The 20,603-nt window shown below is 44.3% G+C and overlaps 1 protein-coding gene across 1 annotated transcript in view; it reads right to left on the bottom strand.

Moving 5' to 3' along the window:
* BCL9 (BCL9 transcription coactivator) overlaps positions 1-19,657 on the bottom strand; it is a 130,048-nt gene extending 110,391 nt beyond the window's left edge. The window contains exon 1 of the mRNA XM_039333763.1: positions 18,715-19,657. The gene's annotated coding sequence lies outside the window, so the exon portion shown is untranslated. The remainder of the gene's footprint in view (positions 1-18,714) is intronic.
* Between the last annotated feature and the right edge of the window lie 946 nt (positions 19,658-20,603).

Raw genomic sequence — 20,603 nt, 5'->3', positions numbered from 1 at the left:
GTTTAGGACCCATGCATCCGTGGCTTCCCACTTGCGGGCAAAGAGAGAGAGTCTGCCCCCGATGGGAGGATCCACCTGAGAGTCACCCGGATCGGCGGAACGGGCGGCCGCTCCCGCGAAAGGGCTGTTTGCCCTGAAATTGTTGTCTGGCTCTGGAAGTCTGTCTATCAGACTGTCTGTCCTGTCTGATAGGGAAAGAACAGTTGGGCTGGGAGTAGTTGGACCCGATTCCAGCGCGAAAGGGCTGCCTCCGTGAGTAGGTATTGGGACGTTTGTCCGACCATTTAAGGAGGTGGTTAAGCACCTTATGTTTGTCCTTATTTTCAGTGAGGTAAGGATTCAGAGCTTCACCAAACAATTTCCCTCCCTGATAAGGAGCTGCTGACAAGCGCCATTTGGACTTGGCGTCAGCGTGCCAGTATTTCAACAGAGCATACAGCAACCAGTGACATTGGATGCCATGGCTCTGGAGGAAAATCTGGCGGCCTGGAGGGTGGCGTTGGACGCATATTCTGTAGCCATCTTACTTGGATCTTGATGTGTGTAGATGTCATCTGCCGGTATCCTGGCCTGAAGCTGTCTAAGCCAGCGGAGAGCAGACCTGTTAAAAAAGGATGCAGAGGTAGCTCCTCTGATAGCCCATGCCGCGGCTTGATGCGTTCTATGGTAAGAAAGTTCACATTTACAGTCCTCCGCCTTGAGGGCCTCAGACACGTCACCAGGAATGGCGGTTGGCAACACAAGGGGCCCTAACGGTTCATCTACCACGGGCACCTCCAGAGCCACCTCCAAGTCCTGGGCCACGTTATAAAGTTTTTTCTCGTTGCTACTTGGAAGGGGAAGGGAGGCCGGGGATACCCATTGCTTTTGGACGCGTTGAGGATCATGGGAGGACAGGGAATCCGGTGTTGTGTCATTACCAGTTCGGTGAAATTCGGATCCGCCTCCGAGTCTGAAGTTGCTGGGGTGGAAGGATCGGGTCCAAGATGTGCTGTGGAAGTGGCTTTGCGAAGCAGGGGAACAAAAAAGGCAGTGTTAAAGAGACCACTAAGTGATGGTGTCTCAGGGGGTTCCTCCTCAGACATCGTAATCTCCGGGTCAGCCTCATATTCACGAGATGACAAGTCCTCCGAGTAAATAGACTGCAAAGGAGAAGAAGGCGCGTGATAGGACTCAGTAGCCGGCTGGTGAGTGGGTTGAAAGGTGACCGCGGCAGATCTAGCCTCTTGCGACTTGGCCTCAAGAGTGTGCTCTACCACCTGTGCGATCATCTGAGCCAGGCGGTCCTCTGTGCGGAGGGGGACCGGTTCACTTGGTCTAAGCCCAGCTGCAGTGGGAGTGAAAGTAGCTTCAGGGACCACACGTTCAGCCCGTGAAGTGGGGGGGGGCTGGGTGATGGGATGAACCCTGTGTTCCCCGGTGCGGGAGATGGGATAAGTTCCTCTGTTGACCATATCGCCAGTGAAGAAGCAGAGGGCTCCAGGGGCAAATCAAAAGAAGACACTTCGGCTTGTGAGGTCTCCAGCCTGGCTAGCTTCTGTGTTTTAGAGAATTCCTTCTCTAGGGCTTGGTGTCTCCTGGTGGCCTGTTTTGGGCTCCCTTGGAGGTCTTTGGGGTAGACCGTCCCTGGGCCTTGGCCGAAATCTTACCTGCACTCTCTTGAATAGCGAATTTATGGTGTCTGGCAGTCGAGGACGGTGCAACGTTCTTTGTGGGGGGCCTAGTATCCTCCATCTTCGGGTAACGCAGGAGCATGATGGGGGACCCCTGATATCCGGAGACTGCTATTGGTTGGATAAGAACAGGCAACTATAGGGGACACCTGGTATCCAGACCAAGCTATTTGTGTGGATAAGAACAGACGCATGATAGGGGGCGCCTGGAATCCAGACAGAGCTGTTTGTGTGGATAAGAACAGACGCACAATAAGGAGCACCTGGAATCCAGCTAGAGCTAATTGTGTGGATAAGAACAGGCGCACACTAGAGGACACCTGGTATCCAGACAGAGCTGTTTGTGTGGATAAGAACAGACACACAATAGGGGACGCCTGGAATCCAAATAGAGTTGCCGTGTGGATAAGAATAGGTGCACGACAGGGGACGCCTGGAATCCAATTAGAGCTATTAATATGAGTGGACCTAGGATCCCAATGGGGTAATCCTGGTTTTCAGGAAGACCTGGAGACACCAAAACACCCAGAAACTGAATCCAAGGAAGTTAAGTGCACTTGAAAGAATGAACAACCATATAGAGTCAAACCAGCTAAGAAGGCTGAGAAATGGGTATAGCACAGACCAGAGTGGCTGTGGAGGTGAATATTAACTGAGGCCTGAGAGTCCTGAAATGGAGTTTAAGGCAAGAATCAGAAATGGGATCCTACATAGGGAATAGAAGCCCTGTGCGAGGCACAAAATGGCCACCCCTGAGGAAAAAGGAAAGCCTGAAAAGTATATAAAATGGCGGCCGCTATGAAAATGGCGACCATACACTCCCTGAAAATCTCTCCTAGATTTCAGCCCTCTGAATATTTTATCCTGTAGTCTCTTGGGATGCAAAAGAAAATGAACTGGAATGCGTTGGGGGAATGGAGGAAGGAACTCCTTCCTCCGTTGAGTTCATTTGCAAGCTCCTCAAAATGGCGGCCACATGAGGGAACTGAGGCAAGGCCCGAGCGCAGGAGTAAGGCCCTGTGGCCCAGAATACAACCAGCAGCGAGCTTGGGGCAATCAGTTACTAACAATCTCTCCGTGCCGTTCCTTGGCGAAGGAGACTGCAAACCCCCTATTTTTCGGCGTGCCTCTTCAAACGGCTGCTGCACAGCTGATTTGCGGCCACCTGAGGGAAGCCGCGATCTCGCTTAGGAGACTGTAGTCAGTAACTCCTACCAGCGAGGCAGCAAACAAATGGGCTGTTCCGATCCCCAGAGCTGCAGATGCAGCTCTGGAAAACCGAAAAAGAGGAAAAAATCGAAAACGGAGCTCCCGGACGGGGACGGCTCCAAAGGACTTCCCTCGCCTGCATGCACGTGTGGGGACCGGAGCTGCAGCCGCAGACTCCAGTAGGATTAAGGAAAGCAGAGGAATGAGTAACAAAAGAAAAAAATCTTTTGGGGACCTGGATCAGCCCTGATCCCAGACCTGTTCAGGAATAAGCAGGGAATGAGGGGGTGGGGGGTGGGGAATATCTTTCCTCCATTTCCAAATGGCACGAAAGGGAAAAGGAGAGAAATTGTCCCTCAATCAGGATAAATAATAATAATAATGAAATGGGAAAAAGGGAACAGAAGACTGAATACCAGCGCTGAGTTCAGCGCTGCTCAGAAAACTGTGGTCTATAATGGAAAAATCCACCAATGGAGACTGTACCTGCCTAAGAGCCAAACTTGCACGTCTGTTCTGGGCAAGATCAGTCGAGATTGGGAGACACTAACCCAGGACAGGCGTTGCAACTTTGGCTGACTGATCTGATTGGGCAGGAACACAGTCTAAACCCATTGGTGGATTATCCATCTCCAGTGCTGGAGAATTCAAAAGGATTCACAAACTTTAAAGACCACTATATATTCTTGATGGATCTTGGTGGCTCAACAGTTAAAGACACTGAATATCAGCTGGAAAGCTGACATACTGGATTTGAGACCTGAGTGCTGCATGACAAGGTGAGCTCCCGTCCCCTGCCCCTGCTCCTGTCTACCTAGCAGTTTGAAGGCATGCAAAAATGAGTAGATAAAATAGATACAACTTTGATGGGAAGGTGACAGAGTTCCATGTGCCTCGGCATATAGTCATGATGGCCACATGACCACTGAAATGTCTTCGGATGCTCCCTCTACTTTAAGAAATGGAGATGATCCCTAGAACCAGACACAACTGGACAGGGAAAACCTTTAGGCACATTCCCCTTTAAGAATTAGCTACTGGCTAGAAAGGAAAGTTAAGGAGCACAGCCGGCACTTAAGGAAGAAAAAAACAAATGTAGTTAAGTACTTGCTGCCGGCTAAGGCAGCCTCCCCAAATGGCTCCATTCATAAGTAAAGGAATGCTACCGGCAAAATCCATTCAGGAGAAAAATACTTCAAAATCCCTTGCAGCAAAACCTACAGCTAACAATAGCAGAGCAATAGAAGCTAACATGAGACATCAGCCATCAGCCAAATAGAAATTGCCAAACACTCCTTAAGAACACAAAGCCCTCATTGCACAAATCCCAAAACTTCAAAGTCACAAAGAACATAAGAATCCTTCCACTCTCCATCCCCTTCCCTCCTCTGTGCCTCACCTCTAGCCATTGCGGCCTTTTTTCATTCCTCTTGGAGGGTGACCCCTCCCCCACTACATTTCTTGCCTGTTTGCTGCTGCCAACACAGGTGGCTGCCACAGCAGTTGTAGATTGGCTCACGGCCAACTGGCCTGCTTGATCTCCTCTCCTTTCCCTCCGCCCTCCTCTTTTCCCTTCAGTGCAGCTAGAGCTGACTCCGCATCCTCCCAAGACTGCTTCTTTTTCTCTCTCTCCCTCTCCTGCCTGAACTGCCTCCTTTTATAGCCTCTCCTCCCCCTCCTCCTCCTTTCTCATGGGGGAGGGTGAGCCAGAAGTGAGCCTGGGGCCTTTGCCTCACCCAGCCACTCTGCAGCTCCAGAGGACTCTCTCACAGTAAGTCCTTGCCTTGCTGGCTATTTCTCTCCCCCACTACACTTGGCTAGGCAGGGCTGTGTACCACCTGCCACTCGTTAATGTACCACAAGTGATACGCGTACCACCGGTTAAAAAGCCCTGTCTTAGACCATTAGTTCAGCAGTTTAAGACCCAAGTGCCATGAGATGGAGTGAGTTTCTGTCATTTGTCCCAACTCCTTCCACCCTAGTAGTTCAGAAGCATGTAAAAGCAAGTAGATGAATAGGTACCACATATAAACATGCAGGAAGGTGACAGCATTCCATGTTTCGCCTCATGCTCTGTGCTGCAGTGTGATGTCATTCTGGTCACATGACTGCAGAAATGTCTCTGGACAATGCTGCTGTTTGGCTTAAGAAATGGAGAAGAGGCTCACCCCCTAAAGTTGTTCACAACTAGCAGTGTAAAACCCGCAGGGATACTTTTATCAGTTAAGAGCCATATTGTAGGCATGGATGTTCAGTCAACTGTAAATTCAACTGGTAGTAGAATCATTCACCCCACATTTTATCATGAAGGAGGTTATCATCAATTTTATCAAATACATCCACAGCATTCTCTTGATTTACTAGTCACTTTGTAGTTTAGTCACTTTGGCTAAAGCAGTAAGATTTCTCTGGTATAATTATGATCTGTTTTAAACAACGCATGCTGGCTTCTAATAATCATTTTGTTTCTTTCTTAGTGTTTGCAAGTTCACTGCTTGATTACTTTTTCCACAAATTTCCCAAGTATTGGTGTCAAGTAGTGGAAAAAGAAAACCTTAGGTGAAATGATTTTAGTCCAAATTCATAAGTAAAATGTTTTTACATATAACGGAGGTAGAGTTCTTCCTACCTTCTATGGTTTGAGTCACGCAGAATCCCAATGCAGTTTATCTGCTATTTACTTAACATTATATGGTATGATATTGGCTTCTGTTTCAAGGAAAAGGACTGCAATAGCTGCTAACAGAGGCAGCAAAATTGTGAATCCTTATATTCATACCTAGGTAAAAATCAGTTGGGTAACTTTTTGGTGGTTAAGGTAATGCTTAATATTTTTGAGGTACCAAATGTCACAATTAATAATTCAAAATGTATATGGCATATCTCGTATGTATCCTAATTTACAGCCTAAATGTTGGAGATGCGGTAGTTCTGACGCAACTTATTTTCATGTTTGGTGGACTTGTAAAAATATTAAGGCTTTTTGGATTATGATTTCGCGGAACATTCAAAAGTTTGGGTTTGGGGGTTAAAAATTTTTTTGTTAATTGTTAATAAACCTTTTTCAATAAAAAAAATGTATATGGCATATATAGAATTGGGAGAAGAATTTTGGTTTTTTGTTTCAATTATGTTGAGTCTATTTTTGGAATTATATAAACATTCTAGGGTATTTCTCCATTCAAAGTAATAGATGGAACTAAAGTAATTCAATCTTAAAATAGACATGTACATTTTTTAAAAATGTAGACTTTAATAAGCATTATAAAAATTACTTGTGCTAGGTCAAATAATATTGTACTATAAATTCATAATTACTTGCAACAAAGAAAGGGAGGGTGATATAAATCTAATAAACTAACAAAAATTAATTGCACATCTCTGTATCACTTTAAAGCATTTTTGGATCTTAACAATCCTATAATATGTTAGAAAGCTAAGCTGATTTATTTCTAGTTCACCCATAATGTAGCTTAAACTATTGTAAAAGGGGTGGGGAGGATGAGGAGTCTATTGATGCCTTTAGTTGGTAGTTTGCTTGCTTTTCTGGCTATGGTGTCATAGGAAATGTTTCCTTCTCCTTCTCCTAGTCCCCAGCCTTATTTCCCATTTAAAAGAAGAGCCAAACAAAGCAAGGGTGAAACTGACAACTGTTTCATCCTGCTTCTCTCTTCAGCAGAAGATACTTTAAAACTGAAGCCAATGAAATGACTTTTTTGAGTTTTTTTGCTTTCCTTTCCTAAGGAATGGGCAAAGGAAGCAAATTTTGTTGCTCCAAAACCTGCTGCCGTAACAATGATTTTCACTCTTTGTTCTCAGAATTTCATATAAATTTCATATAAAATAAATTTTCTATACTGCTTCAGTTTACTGCTTCTGTCCTTAAGTAGCTTACAAAATAACATAATACAATACCAAACAATACATTAAAAAAATAAACAACTTGCTATAATACTTTGAAAGTTTACAAACTGGCAGAAGTAAAGACAATTGTGGATACCCTAAGGTTTCGGGGAATGAAGATGGACTGTGTGGAATACTCATAGATTTTTTATATTTATATTCCACCTCTACTATCTATAAATAATTCAAAGCAATGAGCCTACCTAATCCTCCTCCTCCTATTTTCCCCACAACAGCAACTCTGTGAGTTGAGTTGGCTTAAAAATAATGACTGGCTCAAAGTCACCCAGCCAGCTTTCACGCCTAAGAGAGAACTAGAATTCACTGCCTCCTGATTTCTAGTCTGGTACTTTAATCACTAGACTAAACTGGTTTAAAATTAAAATTAAAAACTGTACAATTTTTATACATATCTAATTATACATATCTAATCATAGACAGCACACTATTTTCTGAATCAGTGTTCAATGATCTCCTTGAGGCTGCTGGACTCCCTGTTTAATCAGACATAAAACAAATCACTTGCTGAGGCAGAGGAGTATAAACTGGCTTTAATTACAATATTGTAAGACCAATTAGAGATAGATCTATTCAAGGAATGAGTAGTTCTTACTTCAGTATTACTCCCATGTTGGGATAATTGCTACTAATTAAGCTTAGAACTAATTAAGCCAAGTGATCTTATTTATATCCTCAAATATGACTTCCTAGTCCAGCAGAAATACCAGGATGATTAAAAAATAAAATATATATATTATTTGAATGTTTGCTCTTACATTTTGCTTTCACAGGGCACATTTCTTCTGAACATTTTCCTCCACTATGTTCTTCTTAGTCTCCAAGTTCTAATCTCTTTTTCAATTACTGCTCCAATAATGCCATTTATAAAAGTACATTCACTGAAAGTTGTAATATCTGTCATTCATTTTAGCTGAACCAAAATTTCGGTTCTTGTGAATGTGAAAAGGTGATATTATAAGAAATTATACAAAATTAATCCAGTATTCTATGTGTTATCCAGTCATGCTTTGGAGAGAATTCTTCATTTGGCAAACAAAGCTTAAAAGGACGAGATATGTATTTTGTATCCTAGACAAATACTTCAACAATGGACTAAGAGAAAATTGGGCAGAATCCATAAACTAGTTCACTAGAGAACGGAACCAATGCTAAATATTTCCAAATGTAATATTTTTATCTCCTTAAAATCAACTGTTTTAAATGAATAACATTAATTCAGGTATAATATGATTTAGTCATTCCTCACGGCTACAGCTTTCACATTTTGCTAGAATTATACAACTATATTTTTTAATCTTTTTAATTATTTATTTACAAATGTCTGTAAGCCTGAAATCCAATGTACATTAACCAGTGATAATTGATTAAACAGTGGCGATTTCTTCTGAGCAGCTATGGACAGAATTCGACTACACAAAAAAGATCGTACTGTGGTTGACCTGGATTGCTACTTTGAACCTGATCTTCACGGACTTTTCTTAGTAAATTTATCTCTTACATGAAATAGGAACTTAAAACTTACTAGACCTATACTGGTGGAAACTTACACCTCTAATACTTTATTCCCTGAACAGGAATAATAGAGTTTAACATAAAATGAATATCATCAAAAAAAAGCAAAAAGCAAAACAGCAAAAACGTTTCTGTAAAATGCTTCTTCATTAAATGGTAATACCTGTATAAATTACACAGAAGTGTTGCTCATTTTGTTAGTGTATTTATTAGATACAAAAATCTTCTTTAACATTATTTTAATCAAATAAAAATTCTACAATAAAAATTCACAGCCTATATCTATAAGACATGGTGGACTGTTATTTATAATATGTGCATTTTTTTAAAGAGCATTAAAAATGGACATATTTACAAAACTCTCACAGAAAGAACAAAGGAAAACCCCAAGTTCTCCCTCCTTTATGCAGCCTCCAGTTAAGAGCAACTGACTGAAGTGTCACAGCTTTAGTCTTGCCTTCTTCTCTAAGGACAGATAACTGCATATTTCAGGATTGCCGTTCCAGGGTTTGTGCTCAGTTTTACATTCATGCATAAGCACATTTAAATTCCATTCAGGATTTTCAAAAGCAGCATAATCTCCAAAAGTCAGAGCTTTCAAAATCTTCCTTCTGCTCACTGCATTTAACGTTACTTAATTGCATTTAATGTCAGAGTAAGCACTGAGTATCAATATATTCCATTTCTGAAATAACCACCATTGTTTCTCCTTTCTCATTAAAATGCACCAGGACAAAGAGCACAAATCCTGGGAAAATATTTGGCAGATATTTTCCTTCAAAATGTGACTGACCGTAGGCAATGCATCTGAATAAATTTTCCTTTGAAGAAACAGATTTACAACACACACATAGAGCTTCCTTGATAATCACTCAATATATCATTCCACAAGAATCACGTGAAATTTTACATCCACTTAATCTACACTAATAATATTTCAAATTGCTAGCAAAGGAACTGCTGAAATATCTCCCGCAGATGAGTGACAAAAGTCTATCTGTTATAAAATGCAGTTAATAACAAGGTGTGTATCTTGTTTGTTTATTCCTAAGGAGCAATGTTTATCATGGCTGTCAGGGATTATAAAAATATTTCCATGTCTTGAGACAGCTTGATGGTATGGTGTGTAACTCAATGTGTAGGCAAATATGCAGGTGGAACACTGAAATAAACAAGAAATCTTCAGTAAGAAGCTTAATTAATGCTTTCCAAGGATGACAGAGAAAGTAAGTTAAAGCCAGGAAGAGAGTGCAAAGCATGAGACAGGGACATTTCTATTTCTATTAGCATAATGATACACATAGCTGTGCCTGTATGTCATCCAGCATCATAACAAAAATGAGCATTTTACTTTTTATGCTGTCCAGATATATGTTCCCAGCCTTCTTGTTGCATCTAGCTTTGTAATACTAAAACTACTTAGAAGGGGCGTTGTCTTACCTGAACACCTTTTCTCAGCACGGACATGGAAAATCCACCAATGGGTTTAGAAGGTGTTCCTGCCCAATCAGATCAAGTCAGCCAAAGTTGCAACGCCTGTCCTGTGCTAGAGTGTCCCAGTCTCGACGCAGGCGAAGCCATGACTGACAGCAAGGCGTGTTGGCTCATAAATCTAGCCCTAGGCCTAAATCACTTGTGAGGGCGGGAGTGGATTCTCCATCTCTGTGCTGAGAAAAGGTGTTCAGGTAAGACAACGCCCCTTCTACAGCACTGGAGATGGAGAATCCACCAATGGGACATACCAAAGCCTACTGTCCCTGAGGGAGGGGAGCAGGCCGGTACGGAGTGGCACTTTGAGGTACGACCTGTTGGAGAACCCTGCTACCAAAGGAGGCCTCCGCCAAGGCGAACCTGTCAATCTTATAATGTCTTGGGAGATGGTGAAGACCATGCGGCAGCTTTGCAAACGTCCTTGAAGGACGCCTGAGTGGTCCAGGCTGCGGAAATAGCCGCACTACGGGTTGAGTGGGCCATGACCCGTCGTGGAACCGGCAATGACTCAGCCTGATACGCCCCTGCTATACATGCCCTAATCCACCTGCCAATCGTGGAAGAAGACACCTTCCAACCCTTGGAAGAAGGATGGAAGGAGACAAAGAGGGCCTCAGAGTTGCGAAAGGCAGCTGTCCGTGAGATGTAGTAAAGGAGTGCTCTGCGGACGTCCAGAAGGTGCCATTGCCATTCCAGGGCATGAGATGGGAGAGGACAGAAATCTGGGAGTACGATTTCTTGAGCCCTATGGAAAAGAGAATTGACTATAGGTAGGAAGGTAAGGCCCAGACAAAGGAGCACCCAGTCCTGGTGAAAAAAGCACAAGTCATCTCTGATTGAAAGTGCCGCCAATTCTGATATTCGTCACGCAGAGGTGATTGCCATCAGGACCTTGTGCGATACGTAACGTATATCACATGTCTTGAGTGGCTCAAAAGGCGGTCTGGTTAGAGCCCGAAGAACTCGCGGCAGGTCCCAAGAGGGATACCTGTGCACTACAGGGGGCTTGGTGTTAGTAGCACAAGCGGATCAAGGGATGATGACCTAGGGAAACCGCTGAGTCACAGGTAAGTACAGTGGAGAGAGCGGCGACTTGTCTGAGCAATGTGTTTGGAGACAAGCCCCTCTCCAGACCCTGTAAAAGGTAATCCAATATATGTGGAATTGTCAAGTCTGGAAAGATCAAGTGGTGGTTCGAGCACCACGAACAGAAGTTCCTCCATGTGGCCTCATAAATACGGTTGGTAGAGGACCGACGGGAGGCCTGGATTACGGTAATGACCCCCAGCGAGCAGGACTCCTGGGACAAGATTGGGCGCTCAAGTGCCAGACAACTAACTGGAGCCATTGGGGATCTGGATGAAGAAGGGTCCCCTGGCTGAGTGAGACCCAATCTAGGGGAATCCTCCATGGGGCCGCTAGAGAGAGGTTCACGAAGTCGGAGAACCATGGTCTCAATGGCCAATATGGCCACTAGAAGAACCTCCGCCTGTTCCCGAAGAAGCTTGCAGGAAACCGCCGGAAGAAGAGGAGGGAAGGCGTAAAGCAGTCCCTCCATCCACAGGCTCTGAAAAGCATCCGCCCGTTCCACTCCTGGAGACGGAAAGCGGGAAAAGAATCGCTGGAGATGAGCATTTGTCGGGGAGGCAAAAAGGTCTAGAACTGGCAATCCGAAGCGGTGGCAGATCTCCCTGAAGATCCTCAGGTGCAGGCGCCATTCCAAATGGTCCACTGTCGCCCGGCTCAGGAAGACAGCCTGAGTGTTTGCCTCCCCTGAAATGTGGTCGGCCTTGATGGAGGCTAGGTTGGCTTCTGCCCAGGAGCCCAGCAGGAGTGCCTCGCAATGGCCGAGATCATCTTCCCCATAAATTGGGAGAGGCTGGCCAACGTTACCGTTCGACCCCTGTGCAATTGGAGAATTGACTCCCTGATGCTGTCCCGGCATTCTTGGGATAAATAGACCCAGCATTCCACCATGTCTACGATGGCCCCTAGGTGTAATAACCTTGTTGCAGGGATCATATGGCTCTTGGAGAAGTTTACTGAGAACCCGTGATTCTGGAGCAGCATTATCACCAGTTCGAGATCTGCCTGAGCGGCCTGGATCGACGACTGGATTAGAATGTTGTTCAGGTAGCACTGGATTCTTACTGGTACCATTCTCAGGTGAGCTGCTAGAACCGCCAGGATCTTGGTAAAGACTCTCGGAACCAAGGATAGGCTGAACGGGAGTGCCCTGTACTGATAATGGTGTCCCCTGTGGGCAAATCATAGAAACCGGCAGTGGATGAGAGATGGGGATGTGAAGGTACATTTCCGTGAGGTTGATGGATGTCAGGAAGTCCCCCCTTCTTACGCTTCCCAAGATGGACTGGAGCGTTTGCATCTTGAATTTGCGGTATGCAAGATGATAGTTTAATCCTTTTAGATCCAGGATGGCTCTCCATCCCCCCGACGCCTTGGGGACAACGAAGAGGATGGAGTAAAACCCTGACCTCTCTGATCCAATGGCTCCGGTTCTATGGCCTTATGTTTAAGAGGTGACGAATGGCCTCTCGCATGAGTCTTTTCTTTGTTGGATGACAAGAAATGAAGCGATTCGGGGGATTGGAGATGAACTCCAGGGACAGTGTTTAGGACCCATGCATCCATGGTGGTGGCTTCCCACTGGCAGGCAAAGAGAGAGTCTGCCCCCAATGGGAGGATCTGCCTGAGAGTCACCCGGATCGGCGGAACGGGCGGCCGCTCCTGCAAAAGGGCTGTTTGCCCTGAAATTGTTGTCTGGGTCTGGAAGTCTGTCTATCAGACTGTCTGTCCTGTCTGATAGGGAAAGAACAGTTGGGCTGGGAGTAGTTGGACCCGATTCCAGCGCGAAAGGGCTGCCTCTGTGAGTAGGTATAGGGACGTTTGTCCGACCATTTAAGGAGGTGGTTAAGCACTTTACGTTTATCCTTATTTTCAGTGAGGTAAAGATTCAGAGCTTCACCAAACAATTTCCCTCTCTGATAAGGAGCTGCTGACAAGCGCCATTTGGACTTGGCGTCAGCGTGCCAGTGTTTCAACCAGAGCATACGGCGGCCAGTGACATTGGATGCCATGGCTCTGGAGGAAAATCTGGCGGCCTGGAGGGTGGTATCGGAAGCATTCTCTGTAGCCGCCACCATCTTACTCAGATCTTGATTCGTGCGGATATCCTCCATCGGTATCCTGACCTGAAGCTGTCTAAGCCAGCGGAGAGCAGACCTGTTAAAAAAGAATGCAGAGGTAGCTGCTCTGATAGCCCACGCCGCAGCTTGATGTGTTCTGTGGTTAGAGAGCTCACATTTATGGTCCTCAGCCTTGAGGGGCTCAGAAACGTCGCCAAGAATGACGGTTGGAGAAACAAGGGGACCTAAAGGTTCATCTACTGCGGGCACCTCCAGAGCCTCCTCCGGGTCATGGGCCACATTATAAAGCCTTTTCTCATTGCTACTTGGAAGGGGAAAAGAGGCCAGAGATACCCACTGCTTTCAGATGGCATTGAGGAAAATGGGTGGGCAAGGAATGCGGTATTGTATTATTACCGGTTCGGTGAAATTCGGATCCACCTCCAAGTCTGGAGTAACTGAAGTTGCCGGCGTGGAAGGATTGGGTCCGAGATGTGCCATGGAAATGGCCTTGCGAAGCAGGGGGACAAAAAAAGAAGGGTTAAAGAGACCACTAAGTGATGGTGTCTCAGGGGGAGGTTCCTCCACCTCAGACATCGGAATCTCCAGATCAGCCTCGTACTTGCGAGATGACAAGTCCCCGGAGTGAGTAGGGGAAGAAGGCGCACGATAGTACTCAGTGGCCGGCTGGTGAGAGGGTAGAAAGTTGACCGCAGCTGACCTAGTCGCTTGCGATGTGGCCTCAAGGGCGCGCTCTACCACCTGTGCAATCATCTTAGCTAGGTGGTCCTCCGTGGGAAGGGAGACCGGTTCACTCGGCCTGAGCCCGGCCACAGTAGGGGTGAAAGTAGCTTCAGGGGCCACGTGTTGAGCCCATGAAGCGGAGGGCTGAGCGATGGGATGAACCCAGTCCATGTCCCCTAGTGCAGGAGACAGGAGAGGTTCCTCTGTCGACCATATCCCCAGGGAAGAAGCGAAAGGCTTCAGGGGTAGATCAAAGGAAGGCACTTTGAGGTCTCCAACCTGGCTAGTTTCTGTGCGTTAGAAAATTCCTTCTCTAGGGCTTGGTGTCTCCTGCTGGTCTGTTTTTCAGCTCCCTTGGAGGTCTTTGAGGTACACCTAGCCTTGGCCTTGGCCGAGATCTTACCTGCGGCCTCTTAATTAGAGGATTTATGGCATTTTGCAGTCGAGGAGGATGGCAAGACATCCTTTGTGGAGGGCCTAGAATTCCTCCACTCTCGGGTAACACAGAAGCACGATAAGGGACCCCTGGTATCTGGAGACAGCTATTGGTTGGATAAGAACAGGCGCACTATAATGGATGCCTGGAATCCAGATAGAGCTGATTATGTGGATAAGAACAAGCGCACGGTAGGGGACGCCTGGTATCCAGACAGAGCTGTTTGTGTGGATAAGAACAGACGCACGATAGGGGGTGCCTGGAATCCAGATAGAGCTGTTCTTGTGGATAAGAACAGGCGCACGTTAGGGGACACCTGGAATCCAGATAGAGCTGATTGTGTGGATAAGAACAGGCGCACAGTAGGGGACGCCTGGTATCCAGACAGAGCTGTTTGTGTGGATAAGAACAGACACACGATAGGGGGTGCCTGGTATCCAGACAGAGCTGTTTGTGTGGATAAGAACAGGCGCACGATAGGGGACGCCTGGAACCCAGATAGAGCTGTTAATATGATTAGGCCCAGGATCACAATAGGGTAATCCTGGTTTTCAGGGAGACTTGGAGAAATTGAATCCAAGGAGGTTAAATGCACAGGAAAGAAGGAGCAGACCAGATAGAACCAGTCCTGTTAAGCAGGCTGTGAAATGGATATATTACGGACCTGAGTGGCTGTGGAGATCTAATACTGACTGAGGTCTGACAGAGCTTGGAATGGAGTTGAGGGAAAGATCTCAAATGACTGCCCGTCTCTAGGAGACCAGGTTTGGAGACACCACTGATTAGCCAGATAAGGTTGTATTTAGAGCAAATGAAGGAAGAAGGCCTGAGGAGTCTAGCAGGCCTGATCTGAGGCAACAGTGGCCGTGCAGGGTCCCTGTGCAAAGTGAGGCTCCAGGGGCCTCAAATGGTGGCCGCAGGGGGGAAAAGAGCACAGAGCAGGCCCCAAGATGGCGGCTCCAAGAAAGACCTAGTCCCAATAAGGGACACAAAAAGGCGGCCACACCCAAAAAGGCCGCCACACTCCGAATGGCAGCTTAAAATGGCGGCCACACTCAAAATGACCACAACCAAAATGGCGGCCACACTCAAAATGGCGGCCGCACAAGGCCTGGGGGTATTGCTGCCGGTACCCCCTTCCACCTTCAAGAAGAAAGGCTGGAAAAGAGGTAATCAGCCTTCCGAACACGCGCCAGCTGCAAACAGCTGTTTTTAGCCTTCGTGCGTGTCCGGGGGCTTTTCCAGGCAATAGGGAACTATGGAGGGCTGAGGAGCAGCACTGAGCCCAGTGCTGTCCAACAGGAGAAAGAGGACTGTGTTACAGAGGGGAAGCAAGTCCCCTCAGCCTCAAGCCTTTATGGTTGGAAGCGGGGGGGAGGGGAGGAACAAAAGCCTCCGTTCTAGTTAAAGGCAAACAGTTCAGCCAACTGAGAGAAAAAACACAGTGCTGAATACAGCACTATCTCAGAATACTGAAAAGAATAGAGAATAAAGAATCTACCAATGGAAACTGTACCTGCCTAAAACCCGACTTGCTACATCTGTCTTGGGCAAGATCAAGTCGAGACTGGGACACTCTAGCCCAGTGGTTCTCAACCTGTGGGTCGGGACCCCATTTGGGGTCAAACGACCATTTCACAGGGGTCGCCAAACAACGCAGTCCGCCATTTTTTCCCCCTTTTCCTTAGCTGTGCTACTCCCTTTTATTCTGTTGGCTTTTGAAAGCCAATAGAATAGACTCTCTTGAATAGAGTCTAATTCTATTGGCTTTCAAAAGCCAATAGGAATTGTTCAGGCTGCCTCTGCCCTGCTGAGCCCGTCAAAAGTCCCATTCTGCAAACGGTGCTGCACCAGTTGAGTAGTCCCCGACTTACGACCGGTTGAGTAGTCCTCGACTTACGACCGGTTGGGGGTCACGGCATTTAAAAGGTTGAGAACCACTGCTCTAGCCCAGGACAGGCGCTGCAACTTTGGCTGACTTGATCTGATTGGGCAGGAACACAGTATAAACCCATTGGTGGATTCTCCATCTCCAGTGCTGGAGAACTCAAAAATATATAGCTGATTAAGAACTACATAAATTAATAGCATATTGAATCCCATATGTAAGCACCATGATAGTAAAAACAGATGGACAGAGGCACACAGACAAATAATAGATAGATAGATAGATAGATAGATAGATAGATAGATAGATAGATAGATAGATAGACAGATAGAATAATGATAGATAGATAGATAGAGAGAGAGAGAGAGAGACAGACAGACAGACAGACAGACAGACAGACAGATGCCTACATAAATTTGTTTGCCTATTCAATTGCTGTAACTCCTAGATTTGCAGAGTATGTTAATTCAGGATAGTTATATTTTCAGGCTATGTTTTTTAAAACTATAAACAATCTGAAGTCTCGGGACTATATGTGGCTCCCTAGATATCTTCCACAAGTTGCTCCAAAATTAATAACATGACAAATTAAGGAAAACTATTATATGTATTCAATATACATGTTGATTGTATTTCATTCATTAATGTAATTTCAATGAGATTTAGAATTAATTTAAAAATAGGAGTTTTTTCCTGCCCCGGTCCACTTGGACATACTCATTTGTGCATGCTGGCATTTCACTTAAAGCTTAATGTAACCCTCAGATCACAAGAACTTGAACATCTATTTAAAAAATAGATATTTCAAATGGAGAATGTGGATCAAATATTCACCAAATTGGTCTGATATTAATAAGATATCATTGTTTGTTGATTGGTTGGTCTCATACATGCAATTAAGTTGTGACCTGGATTTAGTACATTTCATGCATCAATTTTAAGTTTTTAATTCAGCATCCTCAAATATATGTGCTACACAGGATTAGTTGTCTACCTCACAGGGTAGCCAAAGACACCAACTATAGTAGAATAATCTTTTCAGGCTACTTTTTCTTTCCTTTTTTTACTGTGATCAAATTTCATGAATCCCATACATCTTGGAAAACCTGTGATGCACCTAATGTGCAATTCCATCACTAGAAGTAAAAATATTTTGAAGATGCAAGTGTATCAGATTACAAGCTGATAAAGTTCCCTAAAATACAGCATAGCACTGCTACAGGTTCTGGGATAAATCTCACTACAAAATTATAACAGTTATTAGCAGTGTCTATCAGAGCTTGCTTAAATAGCAATAGCACTTAGACTTATATACCTCTTCACAGTGCTGTAAAGCACTCCCTAAGTGGTTTATAGAGTCAGCAGATTGCCCCCAACATTCTTGGTCCTCATTTTACCCACGCTGGAAGGATAGCAGGCTGAGTCAACCTTGAGCCAGTGAGAATCGAACTGCCAAACTGCTGACAGCCGGCAGTCAGCAGAAGTAGCCTGCAGTACTGCATTCCAACCACTGCCCCGCCATGGTTCCTCTCCATTAAAGCAGGGGTGTCAAACTGCCGGCCCATGGGCTAGTTGCATCATATGGAGGCCGCGCCCTCCTGGACAATAACAAAAAAAGCTGCGATATGTCACAACACGTCATGTGACGCAGTGAGTTTGACACCTGAGCATTAAAGCAAAGGATATGGCTGGAACATGGATTTTACTAAAAACTAAACACCCTTTGACCTGTTGGGCCATCAGTTCAGACACATTTTCCTCACCTCAACAGAGAAACAGAATAATCAAGGACAAAATAGCAGTGGGAGCAGGAGTGACTTCTGACTTCCTGCCAGCCTGACCGTGGCTGACCGCTCTCTGGCAGCCTACAGAGAGCTAGTGTAGAATTAGTCTACCTCACCTACAGTGACTGAAGGAGACTGGTCTTCCCAGGCTAGTGCAAAACTGTTACTGAACCTCCAGGCACTAGCGCAGCAGCACAGTAACAGTAAAATAAGAAATTTGCCAAATTTCAACCCCATGGGAGCCATGGGTCCAGATTTTGAACAAATTCCATTTGTGATATCTTGGTTCAAAAAATTTTGCCCTATGATAACTGTTTCATCCAGCTAAAGGTTACATGAGAGTTTTGGTAGTATATAAAGAATCTATGGCACATAATGCAAAATTATTTTCTGTAACATGCTAAAAACATGCAGAATTAGGAAAAAAGTTTTCATGATTCCTACCATTGGACCTAACACTTCCATATTTAGAAAATAAATATTGGATAGTGGTTTTAATTACTACACATTAATTAGAAGAATTTTTTCAGCTACAGATGGCCAGTTCTCTGGATGTTTTCATTTGCCCATCATCATGGTTTGAAGGAAAATTATTAGCTCAGAATAGGGTTGGTTTTCTAAATCTGTGAAATCTCATTATTTCACTTGTGAAACTGGCTGGAACTGGTATTATTGTGCTTTGCTTCTTTTTTGCAAGACCTGAAGGAAAGTAGATTGGACTTTGTTTTCAGTCACTGTTTGATTTTAGTTTCTTGTTTTCTTAATATTATCTATCTGCATTTTCACCAGTTGTAAACTAAACTGGTCCACTAGAAAAATGATATATGAATCCCTATTACTATTTTTTCTTATTTAATTCAAGAAATGGAAAACTTTAATACAATGATTATATAAGGAAATAATGTACCTTGAAAGGCTACTGTATTTCTTGAAATGCATTATTAAACATGCATTCTAATATCTGGAACACTCTTCTACACATTACCAAATGCAGAAGAAAACATGAAGAACTTTTGCTGTATTAGTCCCTTGTGTAGATGTGTCCTTAGAGGAGAATGTTGCTACTACCTGTTGCTAAGGGTTATATGAAATAAATAAGATCAAGTAGCATTTGTTTAAACACTGAATCTATGATGCAACTAGCCTTTAAAAAGCTTTAATAGCAGCAAGATTGTATTAGCCAGGGACAAAATAATCAAGGAACTATATTCTCTTAGTGTAGAGTAGATCTATTTGTTGCAAAATAAATCTTCTGTTTATCTTTACTAGTAAAGATAGGGAAGAACAATTGTAAGAAAGAATTATCAGATGGTTAGGAAAGGTTTAACTTATCTTACCACTTTTAAATATTCATAGTAAGACTATGCAGATTGAAGTCAGATTAATTATCCTTAGGAATGAAGCCCAATTTTGTGTTATCTTCCCGATCCTGATTTGCTCCAGTCAAACTACTGAAATTTTATTTTTTTTGTTTTTATTAACTGTCAGAAATAAGTACTCAAGGGAAATTTCATGCTTATTATTTGTGTACACACACTCACGCCACATATTAAATCTACCATTTAAAAAATATGCTGTCCCATCCTGGTACATCTATCCTTTTTGAAAAATGTAGTTAGATATCAAAATATAGGACAAAGATAATAAAGACATATTCTCTCAGAAAATAGTTATGAAATCTGGTTCTTAGAACTTCTATTTATTCCATATTTTACTTCTTCAAATTAGTACACTTTTAACAACACATTTAGACACAGAAAATACAGCTAATAGATATATCAAAAACATTTCATTTAGGAAAGAATGCACACAGAGCACATTTGTCTAAATGTGTTGTTAAAAGTGTACTAACTAGGGTTAAATAACTTATACGTGACCCAGTTTTCCTTCATTTTCCTTTCTCATATCCTGACAAACTGTGTGAAGCTAACCTCGATCATCTTCACTTCTGCTGGTTAGTAATGCAGCAGGAATCACCACACACTAATCTGTCTGCTTTTTGGCACAAATTACAGGATTCAGACATTGCACTGTGCCCTGACCTGCTGTAGTTCCTGGTGTAACAAAAATCATTTCATGCTATATACTGCATACAAAAGAAAAAGAAAACACATTGGTAACACTTTTTCATGCATGGTCACTGTCAGAAAGGTAGGCAAGCAAAGTATTTGTTATTTCTTCTGCTAATAATGAGCTTCTTATACTAGTATTTTTGCAACCCGAAACTTTTCATAACTTGGAAACTGTAGTAAGCAGCTTCTAAGAGACTAGAGGAGCTCAGCTTTGCTTTACTTACAAATTATCAGTAGTAAGCCTCAAAACCACCAGCAAATCTCTGAAAAAAAGCTATAACTTTAGGGAAGTGCACATCCAGAGTGCATCGAAGAACAATGTAAATCAGTGGTTCTCAACCTTTTTAATGCCGTGACCCCCAACCGGTCGTAAGTCAAGGCCTACCCAACTGGTCGTAAGTCGAGGACTACCCAACCGGTCGTAAGGCAAGGACTTTTCCTGCCCGGGAGCGCTGCGCATGCGTGGTGCCGCCCCCTGCACCGGCCGAGGCGTAGCTGGCAAGCGGCAGAGACGGAGCAGGCCGACCACCGGCTAGGCCACCAGCTGGCCCAGCCCAAGGGAGGTAAGGCACCCTCTGGGCCCCACGCGCGCCAGCAACCCTCCCTGCGCCCGCCGGCCTCCCACCTCCCACCCCTGGTCCTCTTTTACTTACATTTTTAGTAGTTGCTCAGCAGGGAGTGGTGAAAACTTCCAAACAGATTGCCTTCGCTGCAGACAACTTGC

The sequence above is a fragment of the Crotalus tigris genome, unplaced genomic scaffold, assembly GCF_016545835.1.
Source record: "Crotalus tigris isolate CLP2741 ecotype Arizona unplaced genomic scaffold, ASM1654583v1 scf7180000024508.2633422, whole genome shotgun sequence".
In the NCBI taxonomy this organism is placed as follows: domain Eukaryota; kingdom Metazoa; phylum Chordata; class Lepidosauria; order Squamata; family Viperidae; genus Crotalus; species Crotalus tigris.
This window is presented reverse-complemented; position numbering and strand designations above follow the sequence as displayed.